Consider the following 18,186-nt stretch of genomic DNA (forward strand, 5'->3'; position numbering starts at 1 on the left):
ACAATTTCCCAGTCCTATTTGCAGCAATATATAAAGCGTTTTTAAAATGTAATAATATAATAAAATTGAAAGGGGGAGAGAACAGAAAAAATAAGTTATCAGTTGTTGTTATTATTATTATATATCTTGTAACATTATAGACTAAGTCTACCAGGTAGAATGGCCAGAGGTTTTGAGAGGAAAGTAGCTAGCTATTAACACAAGTGCCACTATTACATCCAAATCAAATTAGTGCAATTTCTGCATATAGGACTGTAGTTGGCAAATTTGCATAATCTGTGATTGGTTTGTAATGGAGCAATAAGAATTATATATCTTTCAAATGCTAGGTAGAAATGCATCTGGAGAACAGCAGATTGGGAAAGGTCAAGCTAAACCCAGAGTTGTCTTTTTGTCAGAATCCATTTATATCATATTCATAAATGGAATGTTTCAAACATTATTCCATGGATTCTGCCATCTCCCAAAGAGAAGAGAATGGATGTGTATTGAACTGGTATTAGGCATTTCAAAGGAAAGGAGAAGCCTTTTGAACTGGGGAAACAAAAGGGGGGGCTAGCATCTGGCTTGTGTCACGGAAGAAAGCAATAAACATGAAGGGTCCTAAGTTCCTTTTTCCCACGAGAGGGATGATACGAGATCAAGGATGGGGGACTGACCAAATGGGGTTAAGGGGGGTTAAACCGGGAACTCTTTATAAGGGTTTACTTCGTGGAATAATATTAAGTCCTGTCTCGTTTCCTACAACCAAGCATGTCATAGTAAAGATTCTTTTTGGAATAGATTTGACTCCAAGAATTTTGTCTTCCTAAGACGTGGTTTGGGGTGGGTCCTGACACTTTTTTAGAATGCAAAAACTAATAGTATATAGGAACAACTAGATCTGATCCTAGTTATGGCCTTTACCACACTTTACATCAGCCATTGCTTCAGAGAAAAGCATGCCGATGCAATTTATTGTTGTTCAGTTTTTAATCCCTACTGTATGCATGAGTTCTTCTCACAAAATTTGCCATTTATGAATTAATAGCATTGCACAGCTTTTATTCTTTTTCGTATTTACACATCAAGATTAACCCAGAGAGAGGTGGAGAGGGAGAGTGCGAAAAGAGAGACAGACAGAAAGAGCAAAATGTGATCTTGCTTGATTTCAAGAGCACTTCTGTGACCTGTCATCATCACTTGTCATTAAGAACCGATTCACCTTTCACATGTTCTCCATTGCTTAATTGGTTATTTTCTAGCCAGTTAAATTGCTTGACCCTTTAAATTTTTGAGGCCATTTTTATCTTTTCCCTTGCTTCAAAACATCCTACCTTCTATAGAGATAGCAATTAATCATATCAATTCTGTTGGCAGGCGATTGCCAACCCTTTATAGAAGAACTTCCTGTATGTGTCTGCTTCATAGTTTCCTATCACTTTGAATATGTTAAGGGGGAGGTGGGAGCCTGATTGCAAATACCAGGGGAAAGGGCAACAGAAACTGATTTCTCATGCTCCTTGCCAGCTGAAAGCACATGGTATCAAAAGGCTACATAGAAAAAGACATGAATTGCAGTAATTATTTCTTAGAAGACCAAAGTATAGAAAGGTATATAGATGCTGACGCTTTGCACGTGAGGAAGAATTGTTTGTATGAGATTCTAAACTGTAAAGGAGACACCCTCCCTTAACAGACGACATGGTGTGAAAAGGTTCACCTTGCTGTTAACGTCTAATAGGGAGGCAAATATTGTCATCCTTGCTTGCTTGAATGTCAAGATATATTAACTGCTAAAAATCCTTCTTGTCGGTGGAAGTTAGAACAGTAATCAGATCCAGCATTTTTTTTTCTGAAAATTTTCTTTTTTTAAAAATGTGGATGTAGTAACTGTTTATGTTCACATCTCATAATATAGTAAAACTTTATATTATAGTCTTATCTAATTTATCTAATGTAAAATGTGTCACAGAGCCACCAAGTGGTAGCACCAAGCTGACATTAGCTAATCTTGAAAATACTATGCAAGATCAGATCTGGCTTCCAGACTATATTAGGAAAAACCTGGAAGAAGACAATGTCAAGCGACTTCCTTATTTTTGTGAAGAATACAACAACTAAAAAATCACCAGATACTGAACTTCCCTTGTGGGATTTATTTTTTTCTTTTTGAATGTAAATTCTTCAAGAACCCTTTTTAATGCAACTCACCACATACTTGTCCTTTGAGACACACTAATCTTTCTCTAGTATGGCCATATACCAGCTTTGGGAAGTGAGGTACAGTTATTATATATATATATATATATATATATATATATATATATATATATATATATATATATATATATATATATATATATATATATATATATATAGATAGAGAGAGAGAGAGAGAGAGAGAGAGAGAGAGAGAGAGAGAGAGAAGATACATTGGAGTAAAAATAAAAATCTGAAAAAAATATGAAAAGCTAAAAGATATAAAAGATTGTTTTTGTTGTTAGCTGTGAAGTAATGTCTGACCCATCGCAAGCCTATGGACAACGTTCCTCCAGGCCTTCCTGTCCTCTACCATCTTCTGGAGTCCATTTAAGCTCACACGTACTGTTTCTGTGACTCCATCCAGCCACCTCATTCTCTGTCGTCCCCTTCTTCTATTGCCCTCAATCTTTCCCAGCATTAGGCTTTTCTCCAGTGAGTCCTTCCTTCTCATTAAGTGGCCAAAGTATTTGAGTTTTACCTTCAGGATCTGGCCTTCTAAAGAGCAGTCAGGGTTGATCTCCTCAAGGACTGACCGGTTTGATCGCCTTGCAGTCCAAGGGACTCGCAGGAGTCTTCTCCAACACCATAGTTCAAAGGCCTCAATTCTTTGGTGCTCAGCCTTTTTTATGGTCCAGCTTTCACTGCCATACATTGCAACTGGGAAGACCATAGCCTTGACTATACGCACTTTTGTTGACAGGGTGATGTCTGTTGTGATTCAGGGTCAGCCTGTGGGTTCGGCAGTTGGGTCGGACGACTCAGAGGAGGAGGAGGGGGGTGTTGAAGAGCTTGCTGATGATGGCCTTGAGGCTCCGCAGAGCCCTCAGCCAGGCCCCTCCCACCTGGTCACGACGGAGACCCAGCTGTGTGAGCCTGACAGCGTGGATGAAGATGACCCACAGCTGGCCCTGTTCAAGGACGCCCGACGCAGGAGGCAGTCAATCAGGAGTAAACAGAGGAAGGCAATGGGGCACCTCGGAAGGAGGCAGAGAGAAGCCACGCCCTGAACTGTATAAAAGGGGAATGTGTGGGAGGACTGGTTTGCTGAAGGCAACCGCTTGAATAGTTCCTGTTTCATAGCTCCTGTTTCATGGTTGGTGTCTGTTTTATGTTAATAAATTTGGCAGGCTTCTTCTCCCGAGGAGGGGGCTTCAAATTCACCCGAACAGCTGATCGGCGCTGTTTCGGGCGAAAATCACTCAGCTGAGCCGCGGGCAGCCCGGGAAGGCTGTCTCCGGCGCCGCGCAGCCACCGGGCCCCAGGTAGGGGTTGAGTTCTCCGGGGCCGCCTGAGCTTGCAGCTTGGGCGGCTGAAGGATTGAACTCCCCTGTAGCCTGGGTGGCTCCCAGCTGGTCAGCGTCTCTGCTCCAGATTTCATGGAGCAGAGCCAGGCGTCTGCGACCACCCCTGCCTGAAGGAAGGACTATGGAATAAAAGGAGCAGGCAGAGCGGTACAAGAGGAAAAGGTGAAGAGGATTATTATATTCTACTCTCTAGCTTGATGGACTTTTTAAACTTAAAGTGAAAGTGCGTCACAAGTGAAAAAGATGGCGGCTAAACCTCCCTCAAAAACTCTTCGGAGTGCTGGAACTTCTCCGGTACAACAAACATCATTGCAGGCGTTGCATCTTCCTGATGTATTGACATCGAAGGATTTACAAGATGCTCTTGAAAAACATGCCCAGGTAATTCTGGAATCAATGGGTGATAAATTTGCACAGATGGAGGCGAAATTGGAGAAATTGGAGGAGAGAATGGAAGAGAGGATGGAACAGAAGTTCAGGGTGATGAAGGTAGACATTTTGTCCTCAGTGTATAAAGTGGCTGAATGTGTGGAAGAATTGGAGGAAAAAGTGGAAGATTTGACTCAAAAGAATGCCATATTAGAAGCAAAAGTACTGGAGAATGAAGATTTAAGAGACAAAATGGACAGAGAATCCAGCATCTGAAATAAAGGGAGGCATGGATAAAGTGTTTCGTGTGAATTCATGGATTGCAAGACAGAGAAAGCTGCCTAGAGATGTGGTGGTTTATTTTACTAAGAGGGAAATTAGAGATGAAGTTATACAAGTTGCCTATGATTCTAAAGTGGTGATTGCTGATCAAGAAGTTTTGGTTTTAAAAGAAATTCCTCCAAAGATTTTAAGGAGAAGGAAGGATTTTATATTCCTCGTGCAAGAGCTCAAGCAACGAGATATAAGGTTCAGATGGGAGATTCCAGTTGGGTTGATGGTGATGTATGAAGGTAAAAGGTACCGTCTGATTACTGTGATGCAGGCGCGAGATTTTTATAATAACGTTTTAAAAGCAGCCTCATTGTCACTTCTGGAAGTTGCAGAGGGATCTGGAGAAGGAGAACATCAAGAGACTGAGGATGGACAGACAGAGGAGAATGGTGCTGGAGGAGATCAAGCTACAATTTCTTTGGATGATCCTGGAGAGCGGAGGGTGACGCGTGCTGCTTTAAAACGATCAAAAAGAAAATAATAAAAGAGCAAGACCAGCAGAAGTCTATGGAACTTCCACAACGAACATCTAGGAAGTTATCGTAATGGACACGTGGGAAAAGATTTGGGTTAGGAACGTAAAGAGAGAACTTATATAAAATGCTTTATAGATGGCATTTAGATCCTAAAAAGTTTGCAAGTATGTATCCGGACTATCAGCCAAAATGTTGGAGATGTGGAGATGAAGATGTTACATATTTTCATGTATGGTGGACTTGTAATTTTTTTTGTTGGGGATAATTACGGACGTTACGGTTGTGGACACTAATTATGTGAAATTTAATTATGGCAGCAAGACTTTTGATAGTTTAGTAATGGAAGAAAGAGGAACTGCCGATTATAGGAGAGTGACTTCAAAGATTTTTGACCTGGCAGAGATGGTGTAGATTTTGGCCTAAGATTTTTCGCAAGAACGTTATATTATGGAATGGAGAAAATGGATTTATAGGGTTAAGAAGTTTCATGTAGCATTTGAATAAGTCTTCTTTCTTTTCTTCTTTTTCTATTTTTGTTTTTCTATATATATTTAATATATATATATATATTATCCTATATAAGCTAGAGAGTGATGGATTTTAAAGTTTATGGATGTTAGTATATGATTGTTTATGATTGTTTTTTTTATATACCTTGTATTTAGCTCTGGGAAGTCGGGGGGGAGGGGGGGAGGGGGGAGAGGTAGGGGGGGAGGGAGAAGGGAGGGGGAGGGGGGATTTTTAAAGGAAAAATTGTATGTTAAAACTTTTTAATAAAAAAAAAAAATTTGGCAGGCTTTATTCCAGCCTCTTGCCATTTGTAAAGGGGTTGTCCCTGCCTTTTCTACAGGGCCGGTAGCAGGCTGGTACAGAACAATGTCTCTGCTTTTTAGTGTGCTGTCTAGATTTGCCATGGCTTTCCTCCTGAGGAGCAAGCGTCTTTTAATTTCTTGGCTACATCTGCAGTGATCTTGGAGCCCAGGAAAATAAAATCTGTCACTACCTCCATTTCTTCCCCATCTATTTGCCAGGAATTGAGAGGGCCGGATGCCATGATCTTGGTTTTCTTAATGTTAAGTTTCATCCCAACTTTTGCACTCTCCTTCTTCACCCGCAACAAGAGGCTCTTTAGTTCTTCTTCACTTTCTGCCATTAGAGTGGTATCATCTGCATATTCTAGGTTGTTGATATTTCTTCCGGCAATCTTAATTCCAACGTTTGATTCATCAAGCCCTGCCTTTCTCATGATGTGCTTTGCATATAAGTTAAATAGGCAGGGCGACAGTATACAGCCTTGCCGGACTCCTTTCCCAATTTTGAACCAATCAGTGGTTCCATGTCCAGTTCTCACTGTTGCTTCTTGGCCCACATATAGGTTTCTCAAGAGACAAATAAGATAATCTAGTACGCCAATCTCTTTAAGAACTTGCCACAGTTTGTTATGATCCACACAATCAAAGGCTTTAGCATAGTCAATGAAGCAGAATTAGATGCTTTTCTGGAACTCCCTAGCTTTCTCCATGATCCAGCGTATGTTGACAATTTGATCTCTAGTTTCTCTGCCTCTTCGAAATCCTGCCTGTACTTCTGGTAGTTCTTGATCCACATACTGCTGGAGTCTAGCTTGTAGGATTTTAAGCATAACTTTACTAGCATGAGAAATGAGTGCAATGGTGCGATAGTTTGAACATTCTTTGGCACTGCCTTTCTTTGCAATTGGAATGTAAACTGATCTTTTCCAATCCTGTAGCCACTGTTGAGTTTTCCAAATTTGCTGGCAAATTGAGTGTAGCACTTTTACTGCATCATCTTTTAAGATTTTGAATAGCTCAGCTGGAATACTGTCACCTCCACTAGCTTTGTTGTTGCTCAGCTTTTCTAAGGCCCACTTCACTTCACATTCTAGGATGTCTGGCTCGAGGTCAGTGACCACCTCATTGTGATTATCAGGGACGTTAAGTTCATTTTTATATAGTTCTTCTGTGTAATTTTGCCACCTCTTCTTAATCTCTTCTGCCTCTGTTAAGTCCCTGCCATTTTGGTCCTTTATCATGCCCATTTTTTGCATTAAACTTTCCCTTCATCTCTCCAATTTTCTTGAAAAGATCTCTGGTCCTCCCTATCCTATTGTTTTCTTCTATTTCTTTGCACTGTTCATTTAAGAAGGCATTCTTATCTCTTCTAGCTATTGTCTGGAATTCTGCATTCAATTGGGTGTATCTTTCTTTTTCTCCCTTGCCTTTTGCTTCCCTCCTGTCCTCAGCTATTTGCAAAGCTTCCTCAGACAGCCATTTTGCTTTCTTGCATTTCTTTTTCTTTGGGATGGTTTTAGTTGCTACTTCTTGTACAATGTTGCGAACCTCTGTCCATAGTTCTTCAGGCACTCTGTCTATCAGATTTAATTCCTTAAATCTATTTGTCACCTCTACTGTATATTCAACAGGGTTATGATTTAATTCATACCTGAGTGGCCTAGTGCTTTTCCCTACTTTCTTCAGTTTCTTCCAGCATCATATCATTTTGCCTTTTGGTACTGTCCATGGGGTTTTCATGGCAAAGATACTTGACTGGGTTGCCATTTCCTTCTCCAGTGGATCACATTTTGTCAGAACTCTCTGCTATGACCTTTCCATCTTGGGTGATCCTGCACAGCATAGCTCATAGCTTCATTGAATTATGCAAGCCCCTTCGCCACAACAAGGCAGTAATCCATGAAGGGGATATAAAAGATACATGAATTAAAAATAGAAAGTTTAAATAAGAATTTAAAAGAAAGTGTAGGAGCATGAGATAGGTATAGGGGATCATAAAAGGTTATGTGGAAGATTATGAAATTGCAGACCACTCTTATATGGTGAACTAGGTGTTCATTAAATCTAGTTTTTATAGCATAGGTTATCATCCAATGAATTCTGACCACTGCACAGAACCTGGCAACATTGTATGTTGTAGCAGGGCTGGTATCAGAAAGCAGCAGGGTCTGTGAAATTGTCCTGTTGCCTTGTGTATTTATGCAGAAATGGTGAGCTAAGGCTAGTATGAGTATCTCTATAATACAGGTACTGTAGAAGTATATGCTGTAGATGCATAATAACAGTAGTATAGCAGTGTTTCAATATCTCAGGGGTTGCTACAAAGAAGATGGGGGACAACCTATTCTCCAAAGAACCTAAGGGCAGGACAAGAAGCAACAGATGGAAATTAATCAAGGAGACAAAGAACCTAGAACTAAGGAGAAATTTCCTGACAATGATAACAATCAGTGGAATGACTTGCCTCCAGAAGTTGTGGGTGCTCCAACATTGGAGGTTTTTAAGAAGAGATTGGGGATTCATTTGTTTGAATTGGTATAGGGACTTCTGATGGAAAAGGGGTTAGACTAGAAGACCTCCAAAGTTCTTTACAACACTGTTATTCTGTCTGTCCAGAGTCACAAGGCATTCTGTCTCTGGATAGGGAATCTTTCTAAATCAGCCTTCACAGCTCAACGAAAAGCATGTCACTGTGCCAGAGTAAAGGCCTTTTCTGTTAGGTACCTGCTAATTTTTATTTTGAGATAAACTATTCTCCAACACAAGATCTCTTTATTTAGATCATTCTTTTTGCTGAAATTTGATCATAGAAACATAAATGCTAATGAATTTTATTTGGTGCTAGTATTCACCTTGAAAATCGGAGCAGAACATCCAAATTTATATCCATCAAAATTTTTAGCACAATAGTTTTACCTTCCTGTGTCAAGGAAGGGACGATCATATTATGGGATGGAATCATGTCATAACTTTCTACCATAAGGCTGGAGAAGGGAGATTTCTCCCAGCAATAACTTTCTTGAACTGAATGTACACTACAATAAGGACTTCAGGCATTCTTGCTCATTTGTAGGTTTACAGAATTCATACTAAGAATAATTGCAGCCGTATAGATTAGTTTTTATACTTTTGCATACAACAATATGTGTTTTGCATGTAATATAATGGATAAAAAATGAAATACCAAAACAAATCTATAGACGGCTTTGGAAGAAAACAGTGAAATGCCCCTCCCTCTATATTTATTATCAACACAAGATGGATCAGGGCTTTTCAGCCAGTGGTACGGGTACCACCTGTGGTACATTGGCACCTGGCAGGTGGTACACGACCATCCTAGAAAAGTAGCAGTGGAGGGGAATGAGCTGAACCGGTGGCAGCACCACACGAGCCTGAGCAAGAGATGGCTGGAGCTGCAGGGCTGTCATGGCTCACCGAAAGCGCCAGGATCAGCACTTCTTCAGGGCTGTCAGGGCTCAGTGGAAGCACCAGGATCAGCTCCAGGCTCCAGCTGGAGTATGGTGCTGATCCCAGCATGTCTGCTGAGCCCAGAAGAAGCGCCGATCAGCTGGAATCTTGCAGCATCTCCAGGGTCTTATGATTTACATTCAGATACTTGGCAACTGATTCATATTTATGATGGTGACAGTGTCCCAGGGTCATGTGAAGTGACCAAAACCTACTGCAACCACCCAGCAGATGGGGGGAATAAAAACCAAACACCCCCCACCCCACCCCTGCTGTCAATCCTCATCAGAAATGCTCACAATAATGAAAACTTCGGACAGGAGGAAGAGTGCTGCCGGGTAGGCAGACAGGTGTCTTGCTCGGCTGTGGCTTGGGGGGCACTTCAAACAGTCACTAAGCGAACTGTTGTAAGTGGAGGACTACCTGTACTTCATCACTTTTCCCCCCCTTTTTTTTTGGTCATCAGGTTTTTGACACCTTGCTAGGCGACTGGTGGTACTTGGATGTTGCCATATCCTAAAAGCGGTACAATGGGTAAAAAGGTTGGAAAGCCCTGAGCTAGATAATGTTCTTGATAAAGAAAAAAAAAAGTATTTCCTTAAACAAAACCAAATTCAACATATTTTTTTTTTGCTTATTGGAAGAAATGGCTGCTAGTCAGGTTATATATTGCAAAATGCACTTCTGAGAATGTGGTAAGTGAACATAGTCTTTGAACGGCTTTCACTTCTCTGATTTTTCTGATTCTTACTGCTAGGGCAGAATTAAGTATTTGAAATTAAGGGTTATGGCTATTCTGCAAAATGTTGAAAATAATGCAATTTTCTGCATTCCCAAATGTGATTATTGTGCCCCATTTTTCCCGTAGGCACTACTCACTTGCTTTGCTGCATTTAAATGATGTTTCATTTCCTTAGAATATACAGTACACCTGGAGTCATGCATAAAACATTTGCAGCCCACACTTCAAACACCTGAAATCCTAATTGGGTCCGTAAAGTTCAGACTTCCCCTGCAGATCATGATTCTTAGAAACAACATTTTTTGTTTGTAGCCTCTGGATTAAATAGGGACTTGGGCATCAGCCACCAATGAAGTTCCAAACATTTTCTCTTTGTCTTATATATCCTTCTTAACTATGTAAACAGTCTGAAAGGGTAGAATGCCTGAGCTTATTATACAAAATGCTTTAAAAAAGAAAATCATAGAAATAACATGATGAAACATAATGTCAGCTTGCCCTGTTCTAGGGGTATGTATGTTTGAAAAAAGGGATATTTTCTCTCCTGTACGCTACTTCATCCTGGCAGGTGGAGAGATATCCTTGGGTGTAATTAGTGAGGCATATCATGCATATATTTCAAGAATATTTTTCAAGTAAGGTCACCCAAGGTGTGAAGATCATCTCAGCTAGCAAGCACCTATATTAGTTAGCACTGATATAAGAAGGTGCTAAAGGCAGATAGAGGACAGGAAGGCCTGGAGGAACGTTGTCCATTGGGTCGCGATGGGTCGGACACGACTTCGCAACTAACAACAACAACAAAGGCAGGTAATCCTTTTAGATGATCACAACAATGTCATTTATCACAAAAATGTGATTTCATATTGCATAGGAAGAGGCAGTGGTAGACCAGATTTGAAAGCCACCTGGATAGGAAAGATGAAAGAAAGAAAGAAAGAAAGAAAGAAAGAAAGAAAGAAAGAAAGAAAGAAAGAAAGAAAGAAAGAAAGAAAGAAAGAAAGAAAGAAAGAAAGAAAGAAAGAAAGAGAAAATTAACATAAACAGAAAAAATCTAGAAGATTTTACCACATATTTACGAAATGGAAAATATGTTTTATTTATTTATTTTATTTTATTTTAATTCCATTTATATCCCGCCCTTCTCCGAAGACTCAGGGTGGCTTACAAGCTTAGCAGTAGCCTTCATTCTATGTATATGCCTGCTTATTAGGGCTTTCACACACACCCCAAGCGGCACTATTACAAAGTCAGCTTAATTGCCCCCAACAATCTGGGTCCTCATTTTACCTACCTCGGAAGGATGGAAGGCTGAGTCAGGACTTCAAAAATTCGAGGATAAGAAAGAAGATTTAACAAAATGGATTATAGAGTTGCCAGGAAAATCATCAGATTCTGACAAACGAAAAGCATATATCCTACTCAACTAGTCTTTCTCATTCCCAACAACACCTACAAAAATACAAGAACTTCCTGCCAAGAGGAATATATTAATTTGGAAAACTATTTGGCAAAAGAAGGCTAGAGTTAGATTTAAGAGATTTGATTTGACTTACCAGATGGAGTAGTACATGATTAAACATTTGTTTGAATATGGTTAAAAGAATGGATAATTTTGGATATAAAGGGACCCTATAGTAAGAGCATAGGGACACGGTGGCTCAGTGGGTTAGGACGCTGAGTTTGTCGATCAGAAGGTCGGCAATTTGGTGGGTCGAATTCCGAGTGCCACGTAGCAGAGTGAGCACCTGTTACTCGTCCCAGCTTCTGCCAACCTAGCAGTTCGAAAGCACGTAAAAATGCAAGTAGAAAAATAGGGACCACTATGGTGGGAAGGTAACAGCGTTCCGTGCGCCTTTGGCGTCTAGTCATGCCAGCCACATGACCATGGAGACGTCCTCGGACAAGCGCTGGCTCTTCGGCTTTGAAACAGAGATGAGCACTGGCCCCTAGAATCAGAAACGATTAGCATGCATGTGTGGGGAAACCTTTACCTTTACCTTTATAGTTAAGAGGGATAAGAGATATAAGTAGTATAGTATTTTTTACAATATATGAAATGTTAAAACAATGGGATGATGTATGTGAATGGAAAGTTTGGATATTTAATGGTAATTAATTTTGAGAGAATGTTTTGAATACTGAGGGGAAATTAAGCTTAAATAAGAATTTTGAAAACAGGACACATAATGACTTAACAAGATGAGTTTTACAAATACAATTGAAACATAAGTTAATTAGAAAAGATGTTATATATGGATGCCATTGTTATTTGTAGAAATACAAAAAATGTTTATATCCAACCTTGTATGGACTGAAAATAAACGACTAGCACGCATGTGCGGGGGAACCTTTACCTTTTACCTTTAATGTTGACAAAGGAGAATACCATTGAAAAAGGGAAGATCAAGGAAACATATTATTAATTAATATATTGATCATGGAATTATAGAAATTATTATTGTTTTTTTAAAAATATATGAACCTAGACAACACGCTGTTTACTAAGCACTAAGGATTGTCATTGCAAAAAAAATCAATCAAATATATTTAAAAAAAGATGATAATCATCTGCAATTTACAGAATTTAAAACATTAGCCCAGTCACTCTCACTTGATTGTTATCTTGCCAATAAAATAGGAGAAGCCTTTGCCTGTAAATGTAACCTTGAATTTTCAGATTAAAAAATTGGGGTAAGAATTTAATTGGCAAAAAGAATGGAAGCATATTTTTGGATTTTGCCTAGAAAGCATACGATATGGAATTATTAATTAATATATTGAACATGGAATTATATAAATTAATTACTGATTTTTTTTTCAAATATATGAACCCAGACAACATGCTGTTTACTAAGCACCAAGGATTGTTATTGCAAAAAATCAATAAAATATATTAAAAAAATAAAATAAAATGTTGGTTATCCAAGTTTATGTTCCATCCATTGGTGCAGAATAAGAGGAAGTTGACAATCAAGTTGAAAGTATAATCAACAGAATATAGAAGCAAGTTCTGGACATGCCAGCAAGATATGCTGCTATTGATTACAGACTGAAATACCAAAGCTGGAAACAGTAAACACAGAAATATAGATGGATGTTACAGCTTAGGAAATAGACACAAAGCAGAAGAATGACTTATTTTCTGCCTTTCCAGTTATTTCTTCACTACTACCACATTTTTAAAGCAGCCAAAATAATACATATTAACATGGGTATCAGCAGACTGAGCAAACAGAAATCAAATTATCTATGATATTAGTAAAAGGAAGTGAAGACTATACTGAAATCCCCTGCAGCAGAGATGTTAATGTAGAAGATACCTTAGAAGATACTCCATAACTTACAAATACATCTAGCACTGGAAGGTGAAGTTAGATAAGCAACATGGTCATTACTAAATTGGAAGGCTATAGGAATGGATAAAATGTCTACAGAAATATAGCAAACAACAGAAAAAGAATCTGTAAAGGTTCTAATCCAACTATACCAACAAATCTGGAGAATGACACAGTGCCCAACAGATTGAAAAGATCAGTGTATATACAAATACCAAAGAAAAGAGATGTAAAAGAATTTGCAAATAGACCTAACAATATGCATGTTACAAAATAAGGATGATCTAATGCAGATTAGATCTACATGGAAAAGCAGACATTAACCTGAAAGCTTCATTAGTCAACCAATCTGTGAATAAATGAATGAGTGTGTCTCCTGTACTCTGGGGGGGGAAAATCACCCTTGCTCTAGCCATGAGAATTTCTTATTTGAAGGAATTTATAAAACACATTCCTGAAATGCATATAACCTGCTAAAAAAATTGAAAACTTTCTCTATCTGGCATCAATACAAAAGAAAGAATAAACACAGTTGGAGAGAATTTCCACAATTAGAATTAACAGGAATGTAATTTTAAAGGTTAAGAAGAACTAGCAACATTTAGGGAAGACCTAGTAGATTTCTTCATACCATAGTGCTGAGTATATTTTCAGACTGCAGAATATATTGGTAGATTGGAAAACAGAAACCTATATTCTTTTCCATAATGGCACCTTGGTTTGTTCTTGCACTCAGAGTTCCCTTGCCCCATTTAATTATGTGTTATTCAATTTGTATTTGAACTATTTATGGAGACTCCTTTCATGTAACCTCAGGTTTTTTAAAAAAGAAAATTAAAATCCTGCTGAAAGGTCTATCAAATCAATTAATTTCCTTTAATAGTTAATTTACATCACAATAGGAAGCCATTCCTTTCTTCCTTATGGTCATGGAAAAAACAGTGACTTCAATTTTTTTTCTCCTTTGTTTTTCTTTTATTTTAAGATCTGGCACCAAAGCAAAACCTAGTTTTAAATAAAGACCAAAGGAATATCAAAAGATGGGATGCTAGAGTTTGCATAATAACTGAAAAAGAGACAGAGACAGTGACAGTGACAGTGTGAAAATGATAAACCCACTATTAAGCCATATTATTCTCAGTGAAATAAGCTGACCTTTAACTACTCTGGAAAAAACATGTTTATGTGTTCCTAACATCTGCTAATATCAGAGAAGCAAAACGTAGGTGATCCACTGCCAGTTTTTAATAAAGGATCCAAAGAACACTTAGGAAATTACAGAGTATTTGATTTAACACATGTTCTGAATAAATTGGTGGTAATTATTATAGACAAAATGATCAAGTGTATAAAGGAATCAGTATCAGTTGAGTATCAGTATCAGTATAAGAAGGCCTATTTTATTAACCTGCAAATATTCAGAAGAGGTGTGATACATTTTTGTTTGGGCATTTTTGTGAAAGAAGAATGTATGTGGAACATGTATGGTATGAAAGATGTACAGATAGAGTGTACGGTCACTCATGCGCTCGTGACCTCTCGCCTGGACTACTGCAATGCTCTCTACATGGGGCTTCCCTTGAAGACCACTCGGAGGCTCCAACTGGTACAGAATGCAGCCGCGAGAGTTGTCTTGGGAGTTTCCCAGTACTCCCATGTTACACCTTTGCTCCGCGAGCTGCATTGGTTACCAGTTGTCTTCCGGGTGAGGTTCAAGGTTTTGGTTATGATCTTTAAGTCCTTACATGGCATGGGTCCGGGATACCTCGAGGACCACCTGCTGCCGGCGTCAACTCCCCTCCGCCCTGTGCGTGCCCACAGAGAGGGCCTCCTCAGGGTGCCTCCGGTCAGGGAATGTTGACTGGTGGCCCCCAGGGGGAGGGCCTTCTCTGTGGGTGCTCCGGCATTATGGAACCAACTGCCGGTTGAGCTCTGGATGGCATCGGACCTTCGCTCCTTCCGCCGCGGGCTGAAGACCCACTTATTTGAACTAGCTGGTCTGGCCTGATGGGGTAATATGGGTTTTTTTAATGGGTTTTTTACTATTATATCGTTGTTGTATTTTAATTGGGCATTGGTTTAATTTCTTTTTAATTTTTGTACTGCTATTTATATATGCCCTGTGAACCGCCCTGAGTCCCTCGGGAGAAGGGCGGTATAGAAATCGAATAAACTAAACTAAACTAAACTAGATAGAAAAATATTTCTTCTTATATTAGAACATACAATATAGAATAAGAAAAGAGTCCTTGAGGGTGGTGATGCTGTCTATCCCACATTTTTCTATCTTACCAAGCAGTAAATTGTGGTCTACTTTAAATGCTTTACTGAAGTCCAGAGCATCTAACTGGTCCACTAATTTAGTGAGTTTGTCAAAGAAGGTCATAAGGTTTGTCTGACATGATCTGTTTTTAACAGGACCCAGATTGTTGGGGGCAATTAAGCTGACTTTGTAATAGTGCCGCTTGGGGGTGTGTGTGAAAGCCCTAATAAGCAGGCATATACATAGAATGAAGGCTACTGCTAAGCTTGTAAGCCGCCCTGAGTCTTCGGAGAAGGGCGGGATATAAATGGAATTAAAAAAAATAAAAAAATAAAACCCATATTGGCTTCTAGTAATAGCTTTGCTCATGTCTAGGTGTTCACAAATCCGCTTCTTGACTACCTATTCCAGGATTAGTCTGTAGTTTCCTGGATCTGTTTTTTTCCCCTGTTGCTCCAGGATCTTTGAGAAATTTTGGTCAGTGGTTCCAAGGTTTGTTATAGCAATGTTCTATTTAATGCTTTCAGTCCTTCAACATAAAGGGTTAGGTCCTCATCTGTTTATTGCTTTAGTGATTGATTTCCATAAAAAACAAAAATTCCAGTCTTTAAAAATCTGATAAATATTGTGCCACAGATGTTGAAACAATATTGAAAGTGGAGTCTTTGGTATTCTCTGAGCTTGGGTATTTTGCTTTCAGACATTTCATTAGCTAGGTAACATCACCAATGCTAGTGAGTGTGGGTTTTGATTCTTGTTTATATAGCTTGCCCTGCCAATATTTGTGGTGGTGTGGTTTTTTTTCTTTGGCTTTTTTTTAGGGTATTGTTTCTGGCTTGATTATTTGTCTGATGGTGAATGAATGAATGAATGAATGAATGAATGAATGAATGAATGAACTTTTATTATCAAAGTACAACATGTATACATTGAGATTGGCTAAGCCTCCCTTTGTGCCCCCCCACCAACTCACAGTGACAACAAACCCACCATCTTGTTACACCATGTGAGCTAATTGCACACAACACACCGGCCTCACAAGTCAATCATACATAAAGTTATTTCCCGTTCAAGAGCCTGACAGCCCATGGATAGAAGCTGTTCTTCAGCCTGTTGGTACAGCTGGCTATACTTCTGTATCTCCTACCAGATGTTAGGAGAATAAAGAGGTACTGACCAGGGTGTGAGTTGTCCCTGAGAATTTTCCTCACTCTTCCAAGGCAACGAGTCCTGGCAATGTCATCCAGTGGTGTCAGGGGACAGCCCACGATGTTTTGTGCTGTGCTCACTACCCTCTGTAATATCTTCCTATCCGCGGCTGTCAGGCCAGCATACCAAATCACAATACAGTGCAAGAGGATGCTCTCTATAGTTGACCGGTAAAAGAAGGTCATTAGCCCTTTTTCTACCCTGTTCTTCCACCCTGAGGAAGTGGAGTCTCTGTTGGGCCTTTCTGGCCACCTGGGTTGTATTGACTTTCCAGGTAAGATCTTCACAGAAGTAGACTCCCAGGAATTTAAAGGAGGAAACTCTCTCCACACAGCGCCCCCAATGTAAAATGGGGCAGGTTTCTCTCTTTTCCTCCGGAAGTCTAGCACCATCTCCTTTGTCTTGCCAATGTTCAGGTGCAAGTTGTTCTCTAAACACCATAAGGATAGTTTTTGTACCTCCCCCATGTACACTGTTTCATCTCCACCTGTAATAAGACCCACTACGGTGGTATCATCTGCAAACTTAATGATCGCAGTGGATGTGTCAGACAATACATACACAGGTAGGGGCTAAGCATGCAGCCCTGTGGCGAGCCGGTGCAAAGTTACAGGGGGATGGATGAAACAGACCCGACCCTCACTGTTTGTAGCCAGTCCCTTAGAAAGTCTTTAATCCAATTGCAGATGGAGGGGGAAATATTCAAGTCAGTCAGCTTTTCAGTAAGGATGCTTGGCAGAATAGTGTTGAAAGCCGAGCTATAGTCAATGAAAAGCATCCTGACATAACTTCCAGGTATCTCCAGATGGCTTGCTACAAAATGTAAGGCAGTAGCTATGGCATCGTCTGTCAACCTATTTCCCCTTGTAGGCAAACTGATGTTTGTCGAGGTCCGGTGGGAGGCATGTCCTAAGATGTTGGAGAACCAGTCTTTCAAATAATTTCATCACTACAGACATTAATGCGATAGGTCTGTAGTCATTTAGGCACTCAATTTCTGTTTTCTTTGGGACTGGGACAATGGTAGTTGCTTTCAAGCATGATGGCACACAGGCCATTTGCAAGGAGATGTTAAAGATCCTTGTCAGGAACCCCTGGTAATGCCTGATTATCTCAGGTTGGTGGCTAGAGAGGATGTCTTAGCTTTTTATTGACTCTTTTGAATGATCTGTAAACATAAATTATCTCCATGTCTCTATTAATGGCTGATGTTTCTGAATGCCAGGTTATCAGGAAGTCCCTAGTCTTGTTTCTGAGATAATGCTGATGTACTACCCATTTTAAGGTTATTATTCAGATGAATACAAGCATATTGCACCAACTCGACATCAAAGGAGGCGCCGCGGATCAGCTGTGCAGCGGAGACGGCGGCAGCGAGAGCGACGGCGGCAGTGACAGCTTCTCCAGGCCCCGATCGACCGGTTTCCCAGGGGCCTTTGACAGCGGCGGTAGCGGCGGCGGCGTGGCGTCTCCGGCCTGCCCCCTGAGCCGCTGCAGCCGTTTTGAGTAAGGCCGGCATCTCCGCTCTGCCTCGGCCACCTTGGTCTGCTCCTGGGCGGCAGCGGCGTCTCCGAGGGACCTACATCAAAGGAGATGCTGCGGATCCGCGGAACAGCTGTGCAACGGAG

The sequence above is a fragment of the Vipera berus genome (assembly GCF_964194415.1).
Source record: "Vipera berus genome assembly, chromosome: 1".
Classification (NCBI taxonomy): domain Eukaryota; kingdom Metazoa; phylum Chordata; class Lepidosauria; order Squamata; family Viperidae; genus Vipera; species Vipera berus.